Raw genomic sequence first — 25,056 nt, 5'->3', positions numbered from 1 at the left:
TCATCTGGAATAACTTTGGGGTTTAAGGGATTGGATGCAGAAGCAGTATTCCCGCTTAGTACAAGTGAAGGCTAGCAAAAGACTGGGAAGCGACCAACTAGAGAGTGACAACAGCCATGTACATGCATTAAAATTAATAAACATTGGATGCAAGCATGAGTAGGATATAATCCACCATGAACATAAATATCGTGAAGGCTATGTTGATTTGTTTCAACTACATGCGTAAACATGTGCCAAGTCAAGTCATTTAAATCATTCAAAGGAGGATACCACCCCATCATACCACATCATAACCATCTCAATAGCATGTTGGCATGCAAGGTAAACCATTATAACTCATAGCTAATCAAGCATGGCATAAGCAACTATGATCTCTAATTGTCATTGCAAACATGTTTATTCATAACAAGCTGAATCAAGAACGGTGAACTCGTCATATTTACAAAAACAAAAGAGGTCGAGTTCATACCAGCTTTTCTCATCTCAGTCAGCCCATCATATATCATCATAATTGCCTTTCACTTGCACGACCGAACGAGGTGAATAATAATAAGAGTGCACGTGCATTGGACTATGCTGGAATCTGCGAGCATTCAATAAACAGGAGGAGACAAGGCAATATGGGCTCTTGGTTAAATCAACAAAAATGCATATAAGAGCCACTTCAACAATTTAATCATGGTCTTCTCCTACTGACCCCCAAAGAAAAGAAAAGAAATAATGCATATAAGAGTTTCAGCGGATCAATCTTTTTGTTCTGCCAATTTTGATATATTATATGTATTTTTCTGAATTAGGATGATTTAGTTATGATTTTCTCAAGTTTGAAAATTGCCCTATAGTGCCGGTTTGTGTCTCCAACCGGTACTATAGGTCAGACCCCTTTAGTACCGGTTCATGGCACGAACCGGTACTAAAGGTTAGACCTTTAGTACCGGTTTGTGCCACGAACCGGTACTAAAGGTGATCGTGGGGCCCCGGCCTGACGCCAGCCCGCCACCACCCCTTTAGTACCGGTTCGTGCCACGAACCGGTACTAAAGGTTCAACACAAACCGGCATTAATGCAAATCCGTTCGAACCGGCACTAATGGTACCATTAGTACCGGCTCAAATACAAACCGACACTAATGTCCTTCACGTTTGACCCTTTTATACTAGTGAACGCTTTGTCCTGAAAAAACGCTATAAGTCTAAGCAATGTAAAAACATCAAAAATATACATTGGTCATCATTGATCTTTTTGTGTAGAATCTAAATAGTCAACATGAATCCTCACTGTACCTGTATAGGTACAGGCGAGGGTTCATATTGCAGCCACAAATCATACACATATAGTTCAATGAAGACCAAGTGCTCGAGATATAGGTTGAGAAGTAACATATTTAAGGTGGTAAACACCTTGTTCGCTTAGCAGTATGGGACTAAACTTAATTAGTTGCGGTGATACTTAGCAGTAGCGAGTTTTGAAGAAAAACGCTGCTACTAAGTACTTTAGAAGTAGCGCGTCCCTGGGAAGGGCGCTACTACTATATCTAACCTGGAGGCAACACCGTGGCAATTATAGTAGTAGCGCTCGTTTCACCTAGAGCGCTACTGCTACATAGATATTAGTAGCGTTGTTTGCTGAAGCTCGCTACTGCTAATTAGTAGTAGCGTCTGTTTTTAAACCACGTTGCTGCTAAGATTCTGTGTATAAGGTTTTCCCTAGTAGTGAGACATTGTAATTCATGGTAAAAGAGATCCAATCATAGTCATACCCAATATAAATTAACAGTAATGAATGCAAATGACAGTTGTGCTCTCCAGCTAGTGCTTTTTAATAAGAGGGTGATGACTCAACATAAAAGTAAATGGATAGGCCCTTCGCAGAGGGAAGCAGGGATTTGTAGAGGTGCCAGAGCTCGGTTTTGAAATAGAGATAAATAATATTTTGAGCGGTATACTTTCATTGTCAACATAGCAACTAAGAGATGGTGATATCTTCCATGCTACACACATGATAGGCGGTTCCCAAACAGTATGGTAAAGTTTATACTCCCCCTCCACCAACAAGCATCAATCCATGGCTTGCTCAAAACAACGAGTGCCTCCAACATACATCAGGTCCCAGGGGGTGTTTTGTGTGCAATTAATTTTGATTTAGTTTGCATAAAGCATGGGACTGGGCATCCCGGTGACCAGCCATTTTCTTGTGAGTGAGGAGCGGAGTCCACTCCTCTTGAGAATAACCCGCCTAACATGGAAGATAAGGGCAGCCTTGGTTGATACATGAGCTATTCGAGCATACAAAATAGAATGTTTACTTGAAGGTTTAGAGTTTGGCACATAAAAATTTACTTGGAACGGCAGGTAGATACGACATATAAGAAGGTATAGTGGACTCATCTGGAATAACTTTGGGGTTTAAGGGATTGGATGCACAAGCAGTATTCCCGCTTAGTACAAGTGAAGGCTAGCAAAAGACTGGGAAGCGACCAACTAGAGAGCGACAACAGCCATGTACATGCATTAAAATTAATAAACATTGGATGCAAGCATGAGTAGGATATAATCCACCATGAACATAAATATCGTGAAGGCTATGTTGATTTGTTTCAACTACATGCGTGAACATGTGCCAAGTCAAGTCATTTAAATCATTCAAAGGAGGATACCACCCCATCATACCACATCATAACCATCTCAATAGCATGTTGGCATGCAAGGTAAACCATTATAACTCATAGCTAATCAAGCATGGCATAAGCAACTATGATCTCTAATTGTCATTGCAAACATGTTTATTCATAACAAGCTGAATCAAGAACGGTGAACTCATCATATTTACAAAAACAAAAGAGGTCGAGTTCATACCAGCTTTTCTCATCTCAGTCAGCCCATCATATATCATCATAATTGCCTTTCACTTGCACGACCGAACGAGGTGAATAATAATAAGAGTGCACGTGCATTGGACTAAGCTGGAATCTGTGAGCATACAATAAACAGGAGGAGACAAGGCAATATGGGCTCTTGGTTAAATCAACAATAATGCATATAAGAGCCACTTCAAAAATTTAATCATGGTCTTCTCCTACTGACCCCCAAAGAAAAGAAAAGAAATAATGCATATAAGAGTTTCAGCGGATCAATCTTTTTGTTCTGCAAATTTTGATATATTATATGTATTTTTCTGAATTAGGATGATTTAGTTATGATTTTTTTCAAGTTTGAAAATTGCCCTATAGTGCCGGTTTGTGTCTCCAACCGGTACTATAGGTCAGACCCCTTTAGTACCGGTTCATGGCATGAACCAGTACTAAAGGTTAGACCTTTAGTACCGGTTCGTGCCACGAACCGGTAGTAAACTTGATCGTGGGGCCCTGGCCTGACGCCAGCCTGCCACCACCCCTTTAGTACCGGTTCGTGCCACGAACCGGTACTAAAGGTTCAACACGAACCGGCATTAATGCAAATCCGTTCGAACCGGCACTAATGGTACCATTAGTACCGGCTCAAATACAAACCGGCACTAATGTGCTTCACGTTTGACCCTTTTTCTACTAGTGAACGCTTTGTCCTGAAAAAACGCTATAAGTCTAAGCAATGTAAAAACATCAAAAATATACATTGGTCATCATTGATCTTTTTGTGTAGAATCTAAATAGTCAACATGAATCCTCACTGTACCTGTATAGGTAAAGGCGAGGATTCATATTGCAGCCACAAATCATACACATATAGTTCAATGAAGACCAAGTGCTCGAGATATAGGTTGAGAAGTAACATATTTAAGGTGGTAAACATCTTGTTCACTTAGCAGTATGGGACTAAACTTAATTAGTTGCGGTGATACTTAGTAGTAGCGAGTTTTGAAGAAAAACGCTGCTACTAAGTACTTTAGCAGTAGCGCGTCCCTGGGAAGGGCGCTACTACTATATCTAGCCTGGAGGCAACACCATGGCAATTATAGTAGTAGCGCTCGTTTCACCTAGAGCGCTACTGCTACATAGATATTAGTAGCATTGTTTGCTGAAGCTCACTACTGCTAATTAGCAGTAGCGTCTGTTTTTAAACCACGTTGCTGCTAAGATTCTGTGTATAAGGTTTTCCCTAGTAGTGAGACATTGTTATTCATGGTAAAAGAGATCCAATCATAGTCATACCCAATATAAATTAACAGTAATGAATGCAAATGATAGTTGTGCTCTGCAGCTAGTGCTTTTTAATAAGAGGGTGATGACTCAACATAAAAGTAAATGGATAGGCCCTTCGCAGAGGGAAGCAGGGATTTGTAGAGGTGCTAGAGCTCGGTTTTGAAATAGAGATAAATAATATTTTGAGCGGTATACTTTCATTGTCAACATAGCAACTAAGAGATGGTGATATCTTCCATGCTACACACATGATAGGCGGTTCCCAAACAGTATGGTAAAGTTTATACTCCCCCTCCACCAACAAGCATCAATCCATGGCTTGCTCAAAACAACGAGTGCCTCCAACATACATCAGGTCCCAGGGGGAGTTTTGTGTGCAATTAATTTTGATTTAGTTTGCATAAAGCATGGGACTGGGCATCCCGGTGACCAGCCATTTTCTTGTGAGTGAGGAGCGGAGTCCACTCCTCTTGAGAATAACCCGCCTAACATGGAAGATAAGGGCAGCCTTGGTTGATACATGAGCTATTCGAGCATACAAAACAGAATGTTTACTTGAAGGTTTAGAGTTTGGCACATAAAAATTTACTTGGAACGGCAGGTAGATACGACATATAGGAAGGTATACTGGACTCATCTGGAATAACTTTGGGGTTTAAGGGATTGGATGCACAAGCAGTATTCCCGCTTAGTACAAGTGAAGGCTAGCAAAAGACTGGGAAGCGACCAACTACAGAGCGACAACAGCCATGTACATGCATTAAAATTAATAAACATTGGATGCAAGCATGAGTAGGATATAATCCACCATGAACATAAATATCGTGAAGGCTATGTTGATTTGTTTCAACTACATGCATGAACATGTGCCAAGTCAAGTCATTTAAATCATTCAAAGGAGGATACCACCCCATCATACCACATCATAACCATCTCAATAGCATGTTGGCATGCAAGGTAAACCATTATAACTCATAGCTAATCAAGCATGGCATAAGCAACTATGATCTCTAATTGTCATTGCAAACATGTTTATTCATAACAAGCTGAATCAAGAACGGTGAACTCATCATATTTACAAAAACAAAAGAGGTCGAGTTCATACCAGCTTTTCTCATCTCAGTCAGCCCATCATATATCATCATAATTGCCTTTCACTTGCACGACCGAACGAGGTGAATAATAATAAGAGTGCACGTGCATTGGACTAAGCTGGAATCTGCGAGCATTCACTAAACAGGAGGAGACAAGGCAATATGGGTTCTTGGTTAAATCAACAATAATGCATATAAGAGCCACTTCAACAATTTAATCATGGTCTTCTCCTACTGACCCCCAAAGAAAAGAAAAGAAATAATGCATATAAGAGTTTCAGCGGATCAATCTTTTTGTTCTGCAAATTTTGATATATTATATGTATTTTTCTGAATTAGGATGATTTAGTTATGATTTTTTCAAGTTTGAAAATTGCCCTATAGTGCCGGTTTGTGTCTCCAACCGGCACTATAGGTCAGACCCCTTTAGTACCGGTTCATGGCATGAACCGGTACTAAAGGTTAGACCTTTAGTACCGGTTCGTGCCACGAACCGGTAGTAAAGGTGATCGTGGGGCCCCGGCCTGACGCCAGCCTGCCACCACCCCTTTAGTACCGGTTCGTGCCACGAACCGGTACTAAAGGTTCAACACGAACCGGCATTAATGCAAATCCATTCGAACCGGCACTAATGGTACCATTAGTACCGGCTCAAATACAAACCGGCACTAATGTGCTTCACGTTTGACCCTTTTTCTACTAGTGAACGCTTTGTCCTGAAAAAACGCTATAAGTCTAAGCAATGTAAAAACATCAAAAATATACATTGGTCATCATTGATCTTTTTGTGTAGAATCTAAATAGTCAACATGAATCCTCACTGTACCTGTATAGGTACAGGCGAGGATTCATATTGCAGCCACAAATCATACACATATAGTTCAATGAAGACCAAGTGCTCGAGATATAGGTTGAGAAGTAACATATTTAAGGTGGTAAACACCTTGTTCGCTTAGCAGTATGGGACTAAACTTAATTAGTTGCGGTGATACTTAGTAGTAGCGAGTTTTGAAGAAAAACGCTGCTACTAAGTACTTTAGCAGTAGCGCGTCCCTGGGAAGGGCGCTACTACTATATCTAGCCTGGAGGCAACACCATGGCAATTATAGTAGTAGCGCTCGTTTCACCTAGAGCGCTACTGCTACATAGATATTAGTAGCGTTGTTTGCTGAAGCTCGCTACTGCTAATTAGCAGTAGCGTCTGTTTTTAAACCACGTTGCTGCTAAGATTTTGTGTATAAGGTTTTCCCTAGTAGTGAGACATTGTTATTCATGGTAAAAGAGATCCAATCATAGTCATACCCAATATAAATTAACAGTAATGAATTCAAATGACAGTTGTGCTCTCTAGCTAGTGCTTTTTAATAAGAGGGTGATGACTCAACATAAAAGTAAATGGATAGGCCCTTCACAGAGGGAAGCAAGGATTTGTAGAGGTGCCAGAGCTCGGTTTTGAAATGGAGATAAATAATATTTTGAGCGGTATACTTTCATTGTCAACATAGCAACTAAGAGATGGTGATATCTTCCATGCTACACACATTATAGGCGGTTCCCAAACAGTATGGTAAAGTTTATACTCCCCCTCCACCAACAAGCATCAATCCATGGCTTGCTCAAAACAACGAGTGCCTCCAACATACATCAGGTCCCAGGGGGAGTTTTGTTTGCAATTAATTTTGATTTAGTTTGCATAAAGCATGGGACTGGGCATCCCGGTGACCAGCCATTTTCTCGTGAGCGAGGAGCGGAGTCCACTCCTCTTGAGAATAACCCGCCTAACATGGAAGATAAGGGCAGCGTTGGTTGATACATGAGCTATTCGAGCATACAAAACAGAATGTTTATTTGAAGGTTTAGAGTTTGGCACATAAAAATTTACTTGGAACGGCAGGCAGATACGACATATAGGAAGGTATATTGGACTCATCTGGAATAACTTTGGGTTTTAAGGGATTGGATGCACAAGCAGTATTCCCGCTTAGTACAAGTGAAGGCTAGCAAAAGACTGGGAAGCGACCAACTAGAGAGCGACAACAGCCATGTACATGCATTAAAATTAATAAACATTGGATGCAAGCATGAGTAGGATATAATCCACCATGAACATAAATATCGTGAAGGCTATGTTGATTTGTTTCAACTACATGCGTGAACATGTGCCAAGTCAAGTCATTTAAATCATTCAAAGGAGGATACCGCCCCATCATACCACATCATAACCATCTCAATAACATGTTGGCATGCAAGGTAAACCATTATAACTCATAGCTAATCAAGCATGGCATAAGCAACTATGATCTCTAATTGTCATTGCAAACATGTTTATTCATAACAAGCTGAATCAAGAACGATGAACTCATCATATTTACAAAAACAAAAGAGGTCGAGTTCATACCAACTTTTCTCATCTCAGTCAGCCCATCATATATCATCATAATTGCCTTTCACTTGCACGACCGAACGAGGTGAATAATAATAAGAGTGCACGTGCATTGGACTAAGCTGGAATCTGCGAGCATTCAATAAACAGGAGGAGACAAGGCAATATGGGCTCTTGGTTAAATCAACAATAATGCATATAAGAGCCACTTCAACAATTTAATCATGGTCTTCTCCTACTGACCCCCAAAGAAAAGAAAAGAAATAATGCATATAAGAGTTTGAGCGGATCAATCTTTTTGTTCTGCAAATTTTGATATATTATATGTATTTTTCTGAATTAGGATGATTTAGTTATGATTTTTTTCAAGTTTGAAAATTGCCCTATAGTGCCGGTTTGTGTCTCCAACCGGTACTATAGGTCAGACCCCTTTAGTACCGGTTCATGGCACGAACCGGTACTAAAGGTTAGACCTTTAGTACCGGTTCGTGCCACGAACCGGTAGTAAAGGTGATCGTGGGGCACCAGCCACACGCCAGCCTGCCACCACCCCTTTAGTACCGGTTCGTGCCACGAACCGGTACTAAAGGTTCAAAACGAACCGGCATTAATGCAAATCCGTTCGAACCGGCACTAATGGTACCATTAGTACCGGCTCAAATACAAACCGGCACTAATGTGCTTCACATTTGACCCTTTTTCTACTAGTGAACGCTTTGTCCTGAAAAAACGCTATAAGTCTAAGCAATGTAAAAACATCAAAAATATACATTGGTCATCATTGATCTTTTTGTGTAGAATCTAAATAGTCAACATGAATCCTCATTGTGCCTGTATATGTACAGGCGAGGATTCATATTGCAGCCATAAATCATACACATATAGTTCAATGAAGACCAAGTGCTCGAGATATAGGTTGAGAAGTAACATATTTGGTAAACACCTTGTTCGCTTAGCAGTATGGGACTAAACTTAATTAGTTGCGGTGATACTTAGCAGTAGCGAGTTTTGAAGAAAAACGCTGCTACTAAGTACTTTACCAGTAGCGCGTCCCTGGGAAGGGCGCTACTACTATATCTAGCCTGGAGGCAACACCATGGCAATTATAGTAGTAGCGCTCGTGTCACCTAGAGCGCTACTGCTACATAGATATTAGTAGCGTTGTTTGCTGAAGCTCGCTACTGCTAATTAGCAGTAGCGTCTGTTTTTAAACCACGTTGCTGCTAAGATTCTATGTATAAGGTTTTCCCTAGTAGTGAGACATTGTAATTCATGGTAAAAGAGATCCAATCATAGTCATACCCAATATAAATTAACAGTAATGAATGCAAATGACAGCTGTGCTCTCCAGCTAGTGCTTTTTAATAAGAGGGTGATGACTCAACATAAAAGTAAATGGATAGGCCCTTCGCAGAGGGAAGTAGGGATTTGTAGAGGTGCCAGAGCTCGGTTTTGAAATAGAGATAAATAATATTTTGAGCGGTATACTTTCATTGTCAACATAGCAACTAAGAGATGGTGATATCTTCCATGCTACACACATGATAGGCGGTTCCCAAACAGTATGGTAAACTATATACTCCCCCTCCACCAACAAGCATCAATCCATGGCTTGCTCAAAACAACGAGTGCCTCCAACATACATCAGGTCCCAGGGGGAGTTTTGTTTGCAATTAATTTTGATTTAGTTTGCATAAAGTATGGGACTGGGCATCCCGGTGACCAGCCATTTTCTCGCGAGTGAGGAGCGGAGTCCACTCCTCTTGAGAATAACCCGCCTAACATCGAAGATAAGGGCAGCCTTGGTTCATACATGAGCTATTCGAGCATACAAAATAGAATGTTTATTTGAAGGTTTAGAGTTTGGCACATAAAAATTTACTTGGAACGGCAGGTAGATACGACATATAGGAAGGTATATTGGACTCATCTCGAATAACTATGGGGTTTAAGGGATTGGATGCACAAGCAGTATTCCCGCTTAGTACAAGTGAAGGCTAGCAAAAGACTGGGAAGAGACCAACTAGAGAGCGACAACAACCATGTACATGCATTAAAATTAATAAACATTTGATGCAAGCATGAGTAGGATATAATCCACCATGAACATAAATACCGTGAAGGCTATGTTGATTTGTTTCAACTACATGCGTGAACATGTGCCAAGTCAAGTCATTTAAATCATTCAAAGGAGGATACCACCCCATCATACCACATCATAACCATCTCAATAGCATGTTGCCATGCAAGGTAAACCATTATAACTCATAGCTAATCAAGCATGGCATAAGGAACTATGATCTCTAATTGTCATTGCAAACATGTTTATTCATAACAAGCTGAATCAAGAACGATGAACTCATCATATTTACAAAAACAAAAGAGGTCGAGTTCATACCAACTTTTCTAATCTCAGTCAGCCCATCATATATCATCATAATTGCCTTTCACTTGCACGACTGAACGAGGTGAATAATAATAAGAGTGCACGTGCATTGGACTAAGCTGGAATCTGCGAGCATTCAATAAACAGGAGGAGGCAAGGCAATATGGGCTCTTGGTTAAATCAACAAAAATGCATATAAGAGCCACTTCAACAATTTAATCATGGTCTTCTCCTACTGACCCCCAAAGAAAGGAAAAGAAATAATGCATATAAGAGTTTCAGCGGATCAATCTTTTTGTTCTGCAAATTTTGATATATTATATGTATTTTTCTGAATTAGGATGATTTAGTTATGATTTTTTTAAGTTTGAAAATTGCCCTATAGTGTCGGTTTGTGTCTCCAACCGGTACTATAGGTCAGACCCCTTTAGACCGGTACTAAAGGTTAGACCTTTAGTACCGGTTCGTGCCACGAACCGGTACTAAAGGTGATCATGGGGCCCCGGCCTGACGCCAGCCTGCCACCACCCCTTTAGTACCGGTTCGTGCCACGAACTGGTACTAAAGGTTCAACACAAACCGGCATTAATGCAAATCCGTTCGAACCGGCACTAATGGTACCATTAGTACCGGCTCAAATACAAACCGGCACTAATGTGTTTCACATTTGACCCTTGTTCTACTAGTGAACGCTTTGTCCTGAAAAAACGCTATAAGTCTAAGCAATGTAAAAACATCAAAAATATACATTGGTCATCATTGATCTTTTTGTGTAGAATCTAAATAGTCAATATGAATCCTCACTGTACCTGTATAGGTACAGGCGAGGATTCATATTGCAGCCACAAATCATGCACATATACTTCAATGAAGACCAAGTGCTCGAGATATAGGTTGAGAAGTAACATATTTAAGGTGGTAAACACCTTGTTCGCTTAGCAGTATGGGACTAAACTTAATTAGTTGTGGTGATACTTAGCAGTAGCGAGTTTTGAAGAAAAAAGCTGCTACTAAGTAATTTAGCAGTAGCACGTCCCTGGGAAGGGTGCTACTACTATATCTAGCGTGGAGGCAACACCGTGGCAATTATAGTAGTAGCGCTCGTTTCACCTAGAGCGCTACTGCTACATAGATATTAGTAGCGTTGTTTGCTGAAGCTCGCTACTGCTAATTAGCAGTAGCGTCTGTTTTTAAACCACGTTGCTGCTAAGATTCTGTGTATAAGGTTTTCCCTAGTAGTGAGACATTGTAATTCATGGTAAAAGAGGTCCAATCATAGTCATACCCAATATAAATTAACAGTAATGAATGCAAATGACAGTTGTGCTCTCCAGCTAGTGCTTTTTAATAAGAGGGTGATGACTCAACATAAAAGTAAATGGATAGGACCTTCACAGAGGGAAGCACGGATTTGTAGAGGTGCCAGAGCTCGGTTTTGAAATAGAGATAAATAATATTTTGAGCGGTATACTTTCATTGTCAACATAGCAACTAAGAGATGGTGATATCTTCCATGCTACACACATTATAGGTGGTTCCCAAACAGTATGGTAAAGTTTATACTCCCCCTCCACCAACAAGCATCAATCCATGGCTTGCTCAAAACTACGAGTGCCTCCAACATACATCAGGCCCAGGGGGAGTTTTGTTTTCAATTAATTTTGATTTAGTTTGCATAAAGCATGGGACTGGGCATCCTGGTGACCAGCCATTTTCTCGTGAGTGAGGAGCGGAGTCCACTCCTCTTGAGAATAACCCGCCTAACGTGGAAGATAAGTGCAGCCTTGGTTGATATATGAGCTATTCGGGCATACAAAACAGAATGTTTATTTGAAGGTTTAGATTTTGGCACATAAAAATTGGCGAGCTCGCCTTCCTATTTGCTGTTCAGGTTTGCCCCGATGACGGCAAACCTCTCTGGATGCTCGGGGTCAAGAGGTATCTTCTTCGTCTCCTTGGCCGGCTGGAAAGATTCTTGAGCATCATGCTCCTTGGGGTCGGGGGACACGGCCGACTGCTTGTCGGCTATGGCCACGACTTGGTCCAGCATCTTCTTCTCTTCGGCAATCACAAGGGACTCGGCCAGCCGGCTGCTGGCCGCTGCGCACTCGGAGGACTTCTTGTAGTCACCGGCTACGGTGATGACGCCTTTGGTGCTTGGTATCTTCATCTTGAGGTATGCATAGTGGGGAACCGCCATGAATTTGGCCAAGGCAGGTCGGCCCAGTAATGCATGGTAAGGGCTCTCCAGGTCCACCACTTCAAACCAGATTGCTTTCCGGCGGAAATGCTCCTTGTCCCCAAAAAGTACATCCATCTTGATTTTGCCAATGGGGGCACAGGACAGGCCGGGTACGATGCCGTGGAACACTATCCGAGTGGGCGTGAGCTGTTTTGTCTTGACGTTCAACTTCTCCAGGGTGTCACGATATAGGATGTTGATGCTGCTCCCGCCGTCTATCAACACACGGGAGAAGCGGGCGGCACGTCTGTTCGTTGCAAGGGTGGCTTCCAGGACCAAAGCATAAGAGCCGGGAGACGGCATCACCTCCGGATGGTCGGCCCGGCTCTAGCTGATGGGCTTTTCTGACCAATGCATGTGTCCAGCGGGGTTGGCAGCGACCACGCTGACTTCCTGGTTCTCTCGGCGTTTGCTGCGCTGGTCTTCGGGCTGGCTGGTAAAGACGATGTAGGTTGCTTGCTCATCAGGGAACTCGTCATGCACGGCTCCGACTGCGGGCTGAGCGGCAAGAGCCCCTCGCCTTTAGAGATTCGGGTGAGCCAGTTGCACTTCCGGGTCGTGTGGTTGGACGGCTTCGCGCCGCTGTGGAACTTGCAAGGGGCATCGAGGGTTTGCTCGTAGGAGAAGGCGGGCTGCCAAGCCGGCCTGCCGCCCTTGGGCTTCATGGGCGCCGGTCGTTCTTCAGGCGGTGCATCTTCGACTCTGGCCACCTGCCGGCTCGCGGGAGGCGGCGCGGGGCCCTTGCGCTTGTGGTCGTTCGAGTTGGGGTGTCGGCCGGAATCCCCAGCCGGCGTCTTGGGCGCCGGGTTGAGTACCTTTCTGGATGCTTCTACCCGAAGCTCGGTCTTCATCGAGGAGTCGCTGGTGGCGTACTTGTCCGCTATGTCCAGAAGCTCATCGAGGGTAGCCGGCTCGTCGCAGAGGAGCTTGTGCTTGAGGAGGGTGCCTTCTCGGCATCGGGCTGTGAAGTATTCTATGGCTTGTACCTCGTGCACCCCTTCACAGGAGTTGCGGAGTTCGGCCCAACGCGTGAGGTAATCGCGGGTGGACTCGGCGGGGCCTTGTACGCACAAGGAAAGCTGTCTGGGCTTGGGAGCCCACTTGTAGGTGCTGGTGAAGTTGCGGATGAAGGCTTCTGTGAAATCAGCCAGCTGTTGATGCTACACGGCTTGAGGCTGTTGAGCCAGGTCCGCGCCGTGCCTTGTAGCATGAGGGGCACGTACTTCACGGCAACGCGCCGGTTGCCGTTGGCTATGCTAACCGCCATGGAATAGTCGATCAGCCAATCTTCCGGCTTCACGGAGCCGTTGTACTTCGGAGTGTCTCTTGGGAGCGAGAACCCTTTGGGAAAGGGCTCATCGCGGATGCGGGGGCTGAAACAAGGCGGGCCGACATCGTCTTCTTCTTCCAACGCCAGGTATCGCGCCAGGCGGTCGATCCGATGGCGGGCGTCGTTCTTGCCGATTCCTTCGCGGCGGCCCAGCCGGCCGCTGAGAGTCGGGTGCGCCACTGGCGGCGCGGCGGGATATCTCTCTCCACGGGGCGGAGGCGGAGGCGGGTCGCCCCACCATTCCATGGCTCGGGGATGACCGTCCGCGTCTCGCTCGATGGAGATCCGGGTCCGGCTGCGGCTGGCAGCCGGCTCCTTCTCGCGTCGCGCGCGGGTATTGCTCGTAGTGGGCGTCCGGGATGTCGCGCCGTGTTCTCGGCGCAGGGGAAGGCTTTCCGCGCGAGCGTTGGCTTCGTGCCGCTGCGCGGCAGTGTCAATCAATTGCTGGATGCGCTGGGTCATGTGGGGAAGGTCTTCGGCCTCCAAGCCGTCCAGCTCGTCTACGGCCGCCTGGGCGGCACGCAAGTTCTCGAGCGGAGTGGCATAGACCGGGCGGTCGACTCCCAGCGTGTCGGCGATGACGGCGCCGCGTTGCTTGACAAGGCCGGCCCGGCTTGGCCCGCCCGGGGCCGGCGTGCCGAAGGCAGCGCGGTCAGCTTCGCGCTGGTAGGCCTCAGTGAGGCGTCTTACAGAAGCCAACCTCCGGCCCTCTGCGAGGAGGGCGAGGCGGCGTGCCTCCAGTGCTTCGTCGTCGGCATCAGCCGGGAGGGGAGCGGACAAGTCGTGGGCCACCGTGCGTGAGGCGTCGTGGGCGCTCTCGTCGGCCGGGACGTCGTGGCCGACAACCATCACTTTGGTGGTGACAGCATCGCAGCCGTCGGCTCGAGGAAGCGGGTCGTTGTAGATCGCGACGTTGGTGGGGAAGGTGTCATAGGAGGCCGTGTCGGAGTCGACAGGCATCGGGTCGATGGAGCCAACCGACTTCAGGTCTGCAGCGGGCTCGCTGGAGACATGGAGCTGGCCGAGAAGGTTGGCAAGGTGTTCAGTGCCTGCATCGGAGGCGAGCTCGTCGGAGATGAAGGTCTCGTCGGGGAGATCGGCGAGGCCGCTTGCCGCGCAGATGCTGGTGACGCCTTGCAGCGCGTCGTGGCAAGCGCCATCGGGCGTGCCGGGCTGGCTACGCTCGCTGGGGAGGAAGAGGGTTCCCGTCCAGAACGGTGGGCGCCAAATGTTGGGTGGTGGGTGCGACATATGCCAACGGGTGGCTTATCTTTGTGGGAACCAGTAAGACATCGCCGGTGCCTGGAAGCGGGATGAGGCAAAGACATGCACGCCGGCGAATCTTACCCAGCTTCGGGGCTCTCCGAGGAGATAACACCCCTACTGCTACTCTGCGGGGTCTCCGCATGCTCACTCGATGAATCAAGTAGCTACACAACGCTCCTTGAGCTGTTTGGGGGGAGGAGGAAGAAGGGGCACGGCTAACCTGCTTCTTCTCCTTATGTGGTGTCTAGAACTAGCAGGGGGTCCAACCCTTTGCATGGGTGCTCCAGGGGGTTTATATAGGCCTACCCCCCGGGGGTACAATGGTAATCCGACTGGGTATGGGGCCCAGCCGTCGGTGACTATGCTCGCCGGCTTCTGCGCCGGCTGCTGGGGCCCGCCGACTGGTGGGTCCCGCCGGCTGCCAGCTCCTTGATCGACAGGCAGGCCCCACTGTCCAGGGCCTGGTCGGCGGCTGGTCACTGTGGCCTCATCTTGGTGACGTGAGCTTCATCGTGGTAAGCGAGGCTACAGTACCGCCGCCCGCCATGCGATCGCTGTAGCCTTACCGTGTCTTGTCTCCTTAATGGGGCGTCTTCTTCGAGGGAGGCGGCAAGCCGGCTGCGGGGAGCCGGCTCCGTCTTGGGCCGACTAGTTGGAGGCGTGGCCGCCTTCGGGCGTCTCTCTGCTCGAAGGGGCCCACCGTCGATGGGCCATGCTGGCGGCCCGTCGTGGTGATGCCAGAGTCAGCATGGCTACAGTGCTGCGCCGGACGGGTCACGCCTACCCCGTACGGCGCACTGTGCCAGGCGTGCTCCGGGATTCGGGGGTGGCAGGCTTTACTGTAGCCATGCCCCGTCGCACCGCCGTTAGGTGGGTGCAAACTTTGTGGGTACGGTCTTGACCGCTTCATGGGGAGCCGACTTCTTGGAGTCGGCCTTCTCATGGCTGGCTTCTTGGAGTCGGCCTTCTCATGAGGGCTAAAGTCAGACCGCCTTCCGATAGCCGGCCTGGGCTGTAGCCGGCTAGGGGAAGGCGGCCCCATGTCTTGGATTCTTTAGAGCCGGGCGGGCTCGTAACTTTTTTCAGAAGGGCCAGGGGGAGCCGGCTAGGCTACCCATGGCTATTTACTCCGACAATAGCCGCGCCGCCCCGCGCCTAAGCCGCCGCCGCCGCCCTTAGCCGCCGCCGCCCGGAGCCCACCTCCCGAGGTAGCCGTGCCTCTCTTTTTCTTCCCCGGTCCGGTTTTTCCTAAAAGAACCATTCCGTTTTCCCTCCGATTCTTTTCTTTTTCTTCCGGTTTTTGTTTTGGTTTTCTTCCGAAACCTTAGATCGGTTTTCCGTTTCTTTTTCGGTTTCTTTTCCGAAAACCCTAGATCGGTTTTCGTTCTTCTTTCGGACCGTTCGTCTCAATGAACGTGATCACCGATTCTTTCCCGGTTAACGACGCCCGGTCGTTTAACCGTTCGTCTCTTTCTTTTCGTCGGATTTATTCCGCGATCGCAATCTCAGATCCGATCTTCGTTCTAGTCTTTCTTCCCGCTCATTTATCGGAATCAAGTGATTCAAGCGCTTGGAGTTTCGTTTCGAAACCGCCGTTCCGTCTAATCAACTTGAACAAGCCTTTGCTACAGTAAAATTTGACCTAGTTTCAACTTGCTAGAACCGAGTTGTTTTCTTTCGCCGTTTGTTTTTCCGTTGTTTGTTCGGTTTTTCTTTCTTTGCAACCGGAGTTCTTAAGTTGAACTTTCTGATTCGTTCTCTTGTTCGAGTTTTACCTGTGCATTAGTTGAGTACTTATTGTGTGCTTGTTGTTTGTCTGCGATAGATCACCCGGATTGCGCCGCTTGTTACTTCGAAACCCTAGGTCTCGCGGATCATCAGCAAGGCAAGTAACACTTTGATCATACCTTTTCTACAACCCATGTTTTATTGCATTAGATCAATCCTCTCACATTGCATGATTAGGATCTAATTAAATTGTGGGATGGGAAGTAGATGAGGTAGTACCTATTACCTGTTTTATTATGAAACCTTTGGGAGTTACTTCTACGTTTGCTTATTATGCCATGCTATGCTAGTAGACGTGGATTGGGTGAGTGATATCCATGACAGATGTGAGGTTGATAATTTAATGGTTTACCTAAGGTGGCAACTTAAACACACATCTGGGTGGATTGAGGCACCTGATGTCTATCAGGACTTGCCTGTTTTTATTTTGGACCGCCACCCAGGCTCAAAGGGATCATAAGATCATTCATGCTAGTAACTTCCGTGTGCAGCCACAAGCCATTATGGGCTCTGGCATAGTTGACTAAGTCGTGCGAACTCTTACAGGGTAGACTAGCAGATGTAGGGGAAAGTAGGTGTACTGGTCTATCCATCGTAAGGTGCTAGCGCTTCTGAAAGACTGTTTCTCGGTCATCCGTCTTCTCAAACACCATGTAGTGCGAGAAACCAAACGGAGGCGATCGAGTCTTGTGGGGAAAAGTGCGCAAACCTCTGCAGAGTGTACAAACTAATCATGATTAGCCGTGTCACCGGTTATGGACAACTTGAGTATCTAGTACTTGAATATCATGTGAATCTCATCATGTTACTTCTAATTAATGTTGTTGGGTTTAATTGTTCACTTAATTGGAATCGGAATGCTGTCAACCATTCTCGATGTTTAACAAATACCATCATAGTTAAATAAATTTATTCCTTTAAAGTAGGGAAAAACTGGCTTTACGCAAAACTGTAACCATAGAGCTTTCCACCAGCCATATATGCATGTAGTATAGCTGTTTCATTCCATTACTCTCTATGTGTTACATTGCCAGCATATTCCATGTGCTGACCCGTTTTCAGGCTGCAACTTTCATGTTGCAGACTTTGCAGACGACGAGTAAGGTGCTTTTAGGTCGTGGTTCTATACTCAGTGATGCCGTTGGAGTTGATGGACCCATTTATCTTCCAAGTCTTCCGCTGTTATCGACACTAGATGGCCTTAATCCATATTTATTTGTAATAAGTTCTCTTTGAGACAATGATGTAATAAGTGTGTGATTGCCACTCTGCTATAAATCCTTCGATGTATTGTGTGGTGTCAGCATTACTGATCCGGGGATGACACCGGAGCACAGTAGACTTGATCCATTCGGGTCGGGTCGCCACAGAGATGGTGTCAGAGCACACGCTGACTGTAGGACACGACCACTAAGTTAAAGCCATAGATCACCATTCTTTTCTCATTTTCTAACTCCTCACCTATTCTACTCTTTTAGGATGACGAACGCGAAGATTAAGTACGCTCAACCGGATGAAGGCACACCATTTGGATTTCACCTGAAGGAAGTCACCAAGTACCTGAACATTGGATTACCAAGCTTCACGGGAACCTTCAATGCCACTCTGCCTGAAGAGGAGCGCTGGAAGATTCAAGCTCACGTTCCGGGAAGAACATTCATGCCAATCACGAAGCCTCAATGCACCAACCTGGAGTCTGGGAAGGAGCATGGCAGCCCATATCACCATAGGACGCATTGGAGAAGTTTACCAAGAAGACCTCAAGGACACTATCTACCAGATTTGCGGATGCCGAGATGAACAATGGGAGTTAGTCAGCACCAAGAAGGATAGATCCATTGCATCTTTCATCCAGGAGTTAAACCAGCACATTCGATGCCATGAGAACCAGATGTGCAATGATATGATAGAGTTGAAGAATGCGAAGGCAAGGATCATCGAGCTAGAAAGAGAACTGAACTCTACACGCAAGGACTACATGGACGAGATCGTAGCTCTAGCGAGACACAATGGCGATCTTAAGCAGGAGATTGAAGAACTCAAGGGGAAGTTAGCATCCAGGAAGGAAGACATGTACATCGCATGTCCGGACAACTACATCATCATCGACGACACCGATTCGGATCCAAGTGAACCCGACTTTGAAGACGAAGCTGGAGCAGATATCATGAAGTCTTCCATCGGTTCAAATTTCTAGATGACCACCAAATAGTAGTAGTATTTCCCCCCCTGTAAACATTAGGTCGAGCACTTTTGCGATAGTTAGACCGTTTGTAAGCCCTTGTTTGATTGATTGAAGTGAATTGTGTGTTTTTGCCTCATGTGCATATGGGGTAGGGTTTTCCCATTAGACCTCACTCTATTCTTAAATCTCGTCTTGTCTAAACCCTCAGATGCCTCCGAGACGTGACAATGGATTTCCACCGGAGCTCACTCAGTTGATCCAGCAGCAGAATCAATTGATGCAGATGTTAGTCCAGAACCAGCAGAACAACAACAACAACCCACCACCACCACTTGTTGACCACTTAGCCCGTTTTCTTAGGCTGAATCCGCCGGTGTTTTCCAGTAGCACCGAGCCAATAGTAGCAGACGATTGGCTCCGCAAGATAGGAAGGGAGTTGACCACTGCAGGATGCACGGATGGTGAGAAAGTGAAGTTTGCCGCTCACCAGCTTGACGGACCCGCGGCAGCATGGTGGGAGAATTTCACAGCCACTTACCCAGTTGACACTATCACATGGGATCAGTTTCAGCAAGCTTTCCGCACTGCCCATGTTTCAGCAGGAGCTATGGCCATGAAGAAGCGTGAGTTTCGCAACTTACGCCAAGGAGGAAGGACAGTTGGCCAGTACGTTGACGACTTCAGCAAGTTAGCACGTTATGCCCCAGATGACGTTGCTAAGGATGCAGCTAAGCAGGAGAAGTTTCTGGAAGGACTGAATGATGAAATAAGCATGCAGTTGATGGTAGCGAGTTTTAACAACTACCAGGAGTTGGTAGATCGTGCCATCATGATTGAAGGAAAGCAACAGCAGATTGAGAACCGCAAGAGGAAATATGGACAGGGGAAGTATACCTCTGGAGCCCAGCAGAAGCCCCGTTTTACCCCTAAACCGGGATTTCAGTTTCAGCATACCCATGGAGGAGGTAGTTCGCACAACCATAATGGCCACAAGAATGGTAATGGGAATGGAGGAAGCAACGGCCAGAACCGTACCACCCCCTCGACCCCAACCAAGAGAGATCTGAGTCACGTCACTTGTTTCAAGTGTTCCAAGATCGGACATTATGCCAATGAATGTCCCGAAGGCCAGAATGGAAATGGCAATGGTAGCTCTGGGAAGAAGCCGAACCCTTTCAATAAGGGACAGGTGAACCACGTTAATGTGGAGGAGGTTGAAGATCAGCCCGATGCAGTAATCGGTAAGTTTTTGGTTAAGTCATTTACCGCACTCGTTCTTTTTGATACTGGTGCATCGCACTCATACATATCAAGGGGATTTGTGGAAAAGTATAGCCTTCCCACTAGGATTCTTAAAACACCTATGCTAGTAAGCTCGCCAGGAGCAGAGTACATGGCCAGACAAGGATGTTTCCAAGTACCATTAAGTATAGGAAGGCATGTTTTCCCAACAGATTTAATTATTCTAGAATCCCAAGGTCTGGATGTGATTCTTGGTATGGATTGGCTGTCGATGTATGGAGGAAACATCGATTGTGCTAGTAAGACAATTTTGCTTACCACACCAGAAGGAAGAAGGATCAAGTATGTATCCCGGCATGTGCCAAACAAGACACAAGTAAACTGCCTAACAGGAGTTGTGCAAGAAGAAGTACCAGTGGTAAAGGATTTTCCTGATGTATTTCCTGAGGAATTACCAGGCATGCCACCGGATAGAGAAATTGAGTTTTTGATTGAGTTATTGCCAGGTACAGGCCCAATATCGAAGCGACCGTACCAGATGCCAGGAAAGGATTTGGTGGAAATTAAGAATCAGATTAAGGAGTTATTGGATAAAGGTTACATTCGCCCAAGTTCTTCGCCTTGGGGATCACCCGTACTTCTAGTGGAAAAGAAGGATGTATCATTAAGGATGGTTGTAGATTATCGGGGATTGAATGAAGTAACCATCAAGAATAAGTACCCATTGCCAATGATTAATTATCTGTTTGATCGGTTGCAAGGAGCTAAAGTGTTCTCCAAGATCGATTTGCGATCAGGGTACCATCAATTGAAGATTCGGGAGCAGGACATACCTAAGACATCATTCACCACGAGATATGGACTGTATGAGTATACCGTTATGTCATTTGGATTGACTAACGCACCTGCCTATTTTATGAACCCGATGAACAAAGTGTTTATGGAGTTTTTGGATAAGTTCGTCGTAGTGTTCATTGATGACATCCTGGTTTATTCAAAGAATGAAGAGGAGCATAAGGAACATTTGCGTTTGGTTTTGGAGAAACTAAGGGAACATCAGTTATACGCCAAATGCAGCAAATGTGAGTTTTGGTTGAAGGAAGTTGGATTCCTCGGACACGTTATATCCGGAGAAGGTATAGCAGTTGACCCCACTAAGGTTGAGACCGTAACCGAATGGGAATCACCAATGACAGTTGGAGAGATCCGGAGTTTTCTTGGACTCGCAGGATACTACCGGAGATTCATTGAGAACTTTTCAAAGACTGCAAAGCCTATGACTGAATTGTTGAAGAAGGATACTAAGTTTAATTGGGCTGAAGAGTGTGAGGCTAGTTTCCAGGAGTTGAAGAAACACTTGGTTACCTCACCAGTATTGATTTTGCCAGATCAGACCAAGGATTATGAGGTGTATTGCGACGCTTCACGTCGAGGACTTGGAGCAGTGCTTATGCAGGAAGGGAGAGTTGTTTCGTATGCTTCATGACAACTGCAGCCTCATGAGTTGAATTATGCCACGCATGATTTGGAGTTAGCAGCCATAGTGCATGCATTGAAGACGTGGAGACATTTCCTCATTGGAAATCATTGTGAGGTGTACACGGATCACAAGAGTTTGAAGTACATTTTCACGCAGAAGGAGTTGAACCTCAGACAAAGGAGATGGTTGGAGCTCATCAAGGATTATGACATGAGATTGCATTACCATCCCGGAAAAGCTAATGTGGTAGCTGACGCATTGAGCCGTAAGAGCCATGTCAACACCCTAGTGACGGGAGAAGTACCAAAGGAGTTAGCAGAAAACCTTCGTGAGCTATGTTTGGAAATAGTTCCGAGAGGCTATGTAGCAACATTGGAGATTCAGTCAACATTGATGGATAAGATCAGAGAAGCTCAGAAATCTGACAAGGAGATTGCTGCTATAAAAGAGAAATTGAGCGAAGGAAAAGCAAAGGGATTTCGTGAGGATGAGCACGATACCCTATGGTTTGAGGACCGTGTTTATGTGCCAAATGACCCAGAGATCAGGAAGTTGATTTTGCACGAGGCACATGATTCACCGTATTCGATTCACCCAGGGAATACCAAGATGTATTTGGATTTGAAGGAAACATTCTGGTGGACCGAAATGAAGAAGGATATTGCAGCATATGTAGCAGTTTGTGACGTATGTCAGAGAGTAAAGGCAGAGCATCAGAAACTAGCAGGATTGTTACAACCATTGTCGATACCCGAATGGAAGTGGGATAAGATAGGCATGGATTTTATCACAGGACTACCCAGGACGAAAGCAGGCTATGACTCGATATGGGTAGTAGTTGATCGTTTGACGAAGGTAGCACATTTTATTCCAGTTAAGACCACTTACACCAGTGCTAAGTTGGCAAAGATATACATGACTAGAATCATTTGTTTGCATGGAGTTCCGAGGAGTATCGTATCAGATAGAGGAACACTATTTACCTCAAAATTTTGGAATCAGTTGCATGAAACATTAGGAACCAGACTAGAGTTCAGCACAGCTTTTCACCCACAGACAGATGGACAGACCGAGAGAGTCAATCAGATTTTGGAAGATATGCTGAGAGCTTGTGCACTAGATTATGGATCTAGCTGGGACGATAACTTGTCGTATGCGGAGTTTTCTTATAACAACAGTTACCAAACCAGTTTGAAGATGGCACCTTTCGAAGCCTTATACGGAAGGAGGTGCAGAACACCGTTGTCATGGGACGAAGTTGGAGACCGTCAATTCTTTGGACCAGATTTGATTAAGGAGTCTGAACGGAAAGTTAAGTTGATCCGCGATAGGCTCAAGGTAGCCTAGTCCAGGCAGAAGAGCTACGTAGATTCTAAACGCAAGGAGATAGTTTACGAAACCGGAGATAGAGTTTACCTTCGAGTATCCCCACTTCGAGGAGTTAAGCGCTTTGGAGTTAAGGGAAAGTTAGCACCATGTTTCGTTGGACCGTATAAGATCTTGCAACGTATGGGAGAAGTCGCTTATAAGTTGGAATTACCAGAGGAGCTGTCAGGAGTTCATGATGTATTCCATGTTTCTCAGCTGAAGAAATGTCATGCCGAGATGGCAGAGGTACCGCTAAGAGATACCGTGCCACTCGAAGCGATTCAGTTGAAGGATGACTTAACATATGAGGAGAAGCCAGTCAAGATTCTCGATTATGCCAGCAGAGTTACACGCAGCAAGGTTATCAAGTTTTGCAAAGTTCAGTTGAACCACCACTCAGAGGATGAAGCCACCTGGGAAAGAGAAGAAGATTTGCTCAAGGACCACCTTCACCTATTTTCTAGCCAACCCGAATCTCGAGGGCGAGATTCATTTTAAGGGGGGTAGGTTTGTAACATCCCAAATTTGCAATTTGGAATGTTATACACTAGATCATCATGCATATCATATTTTCATGCATTTTGGTTGATCCTAGAAATTTCACGCAACTCAAGGACCTTCGGAGAGAGTTGGAGATTTCGTTATTTTTCATATTTGAGAGTTTTCTCGAATTTGAAAAGAGGATCATTTGATGTATTTATTTCATCTTCAATAATTTTTCCGATATCAAAAATATAAGAGAGGGAATAATATCACTTTCCCAAAAACGAGGAAAAATGAAGATTTAATAAATAGATCGAATTTTGTTTGCCGGAGTTTGTTTGTTTTCTTTGGATAGGGAAAAATGCGCGTTTTCGAAAATTGCATTTTAGGCCCGGAGTAAAGTTCATTTTGTTCGACTCGTTGTCAGGAGTCGGGGAAAATTTACTTTAGGTTTTTCGGAGTTTGTTTAGTTAGTTTTCTTTTTGTTTTTCTTTGCGGAACCGTTAAAAAAAATCTTTGCTGCGCCTTGGGCCAAGGCCCAGCCAGCAGGCTGGCCGGCCAGGCCCCAGCCCTAGCCGCACGCGCGCTTGGCGCCAGGCGAGGCAGCCGCCGCCTCTCGCTCTAGGCCGAGTCCCAGCGGGACTCTAGGCCGGTTAGCCCCCCCTTTCCTTGTTTTGTTTTCCCTCTTTTGCTTGCCCCCTACCCCAAGTAATCCCTCCCACCTATATAAATACCAACACCCCCCCCTCTCCTCACATCAAAACCCCAAGCCCCTCTCCTCCTAAGTTGCAGCAAGCAGCAGCGCGCAGCCCCAAGCCGCCGCCATAGCCGCGCCGCCCCGCGCCTAAGCCGCCGCCGCCGCCCTTAGCCGCCGCCGCCCGGAGCCCGCCTCCCGAGGTATCCGCGCCTCTCTTTTTCTTCCCCGGTCCGGTTTTTCCTAAAAGAACCGTTCCGTTTTCTCTCCGATTCTTTTCTTTTTCTTCCGGTTTTTGTTTCGGTTTTCTTCCGAAACCCTAGATCGGTTTTCCGTTTCTTTTTCGGTTTCTTTTCCGAAAACCCTAGATCGGTTTTCGTTCTTCTTTCGGACCGTTCGTCTCAATGAACGTGATCACCGATTCTTTCCCGGTTAACGACGCCCGGTCGTTTAACTGTTCGTCTCTTTCTTTTCATCGGATTTATTCCGCGATCGCGATCTCAGATCCGATCTTCGTTCTAGTCTTTCTTCCCGCTCATTTATCGGAATCAAGTGATTCAAGCGCCTGGAGTTTCGTTTTGAAACCGTCGTTCCGTCTAATCAACTTGAACAAGCCTTTGCTACAGTAAAATTTGACCTAGTTTCAACTTGCTAGAACCGAGTTGTTTTCTTTCGCCGTTTGTTTTTCCGTTGTCTGTTCGGTTTTTCTTTCTTTGCAACCGGAGTTCTTAAGTTGAACTTTCTGATTCGTTCTCTTGTTCGAGTTTTACCTGTGCATTAGTTGAGTACTTATTGTGTGCTTGTTGTTTGTCTGCGATAGATCACCCGGATTGCGCCGCTTGTTACTTCTAAACCCTAGGTCTCGCGGATCATCAGCAAGGCAAGTAACACTTTGATCATACCTTTTCTACAACCCATGTTTTATTGCATTAGATCAATCCTCTCACATTGCATGATTAGGATCTAATTAAATT

The sequence above is a fragment of the Triticum aestivum genome, chromosome 7A (assembly GCF_018294505.1).
Source record: "Triticum aestivum cultivar Chinese Spring chromosome 7A, IWGSC CS RefSeq v2.1, whole genome shotgun sequence".
NCBI classification, from domain to species: Eukaryota; Viridiplantae; Streptophyta; class Magnoliopsida; order Poales; family Poaceae; genus Triticum; species Triticum aestivum.
Note: the sequence above shows the minus strand (reverse complement) of the source record.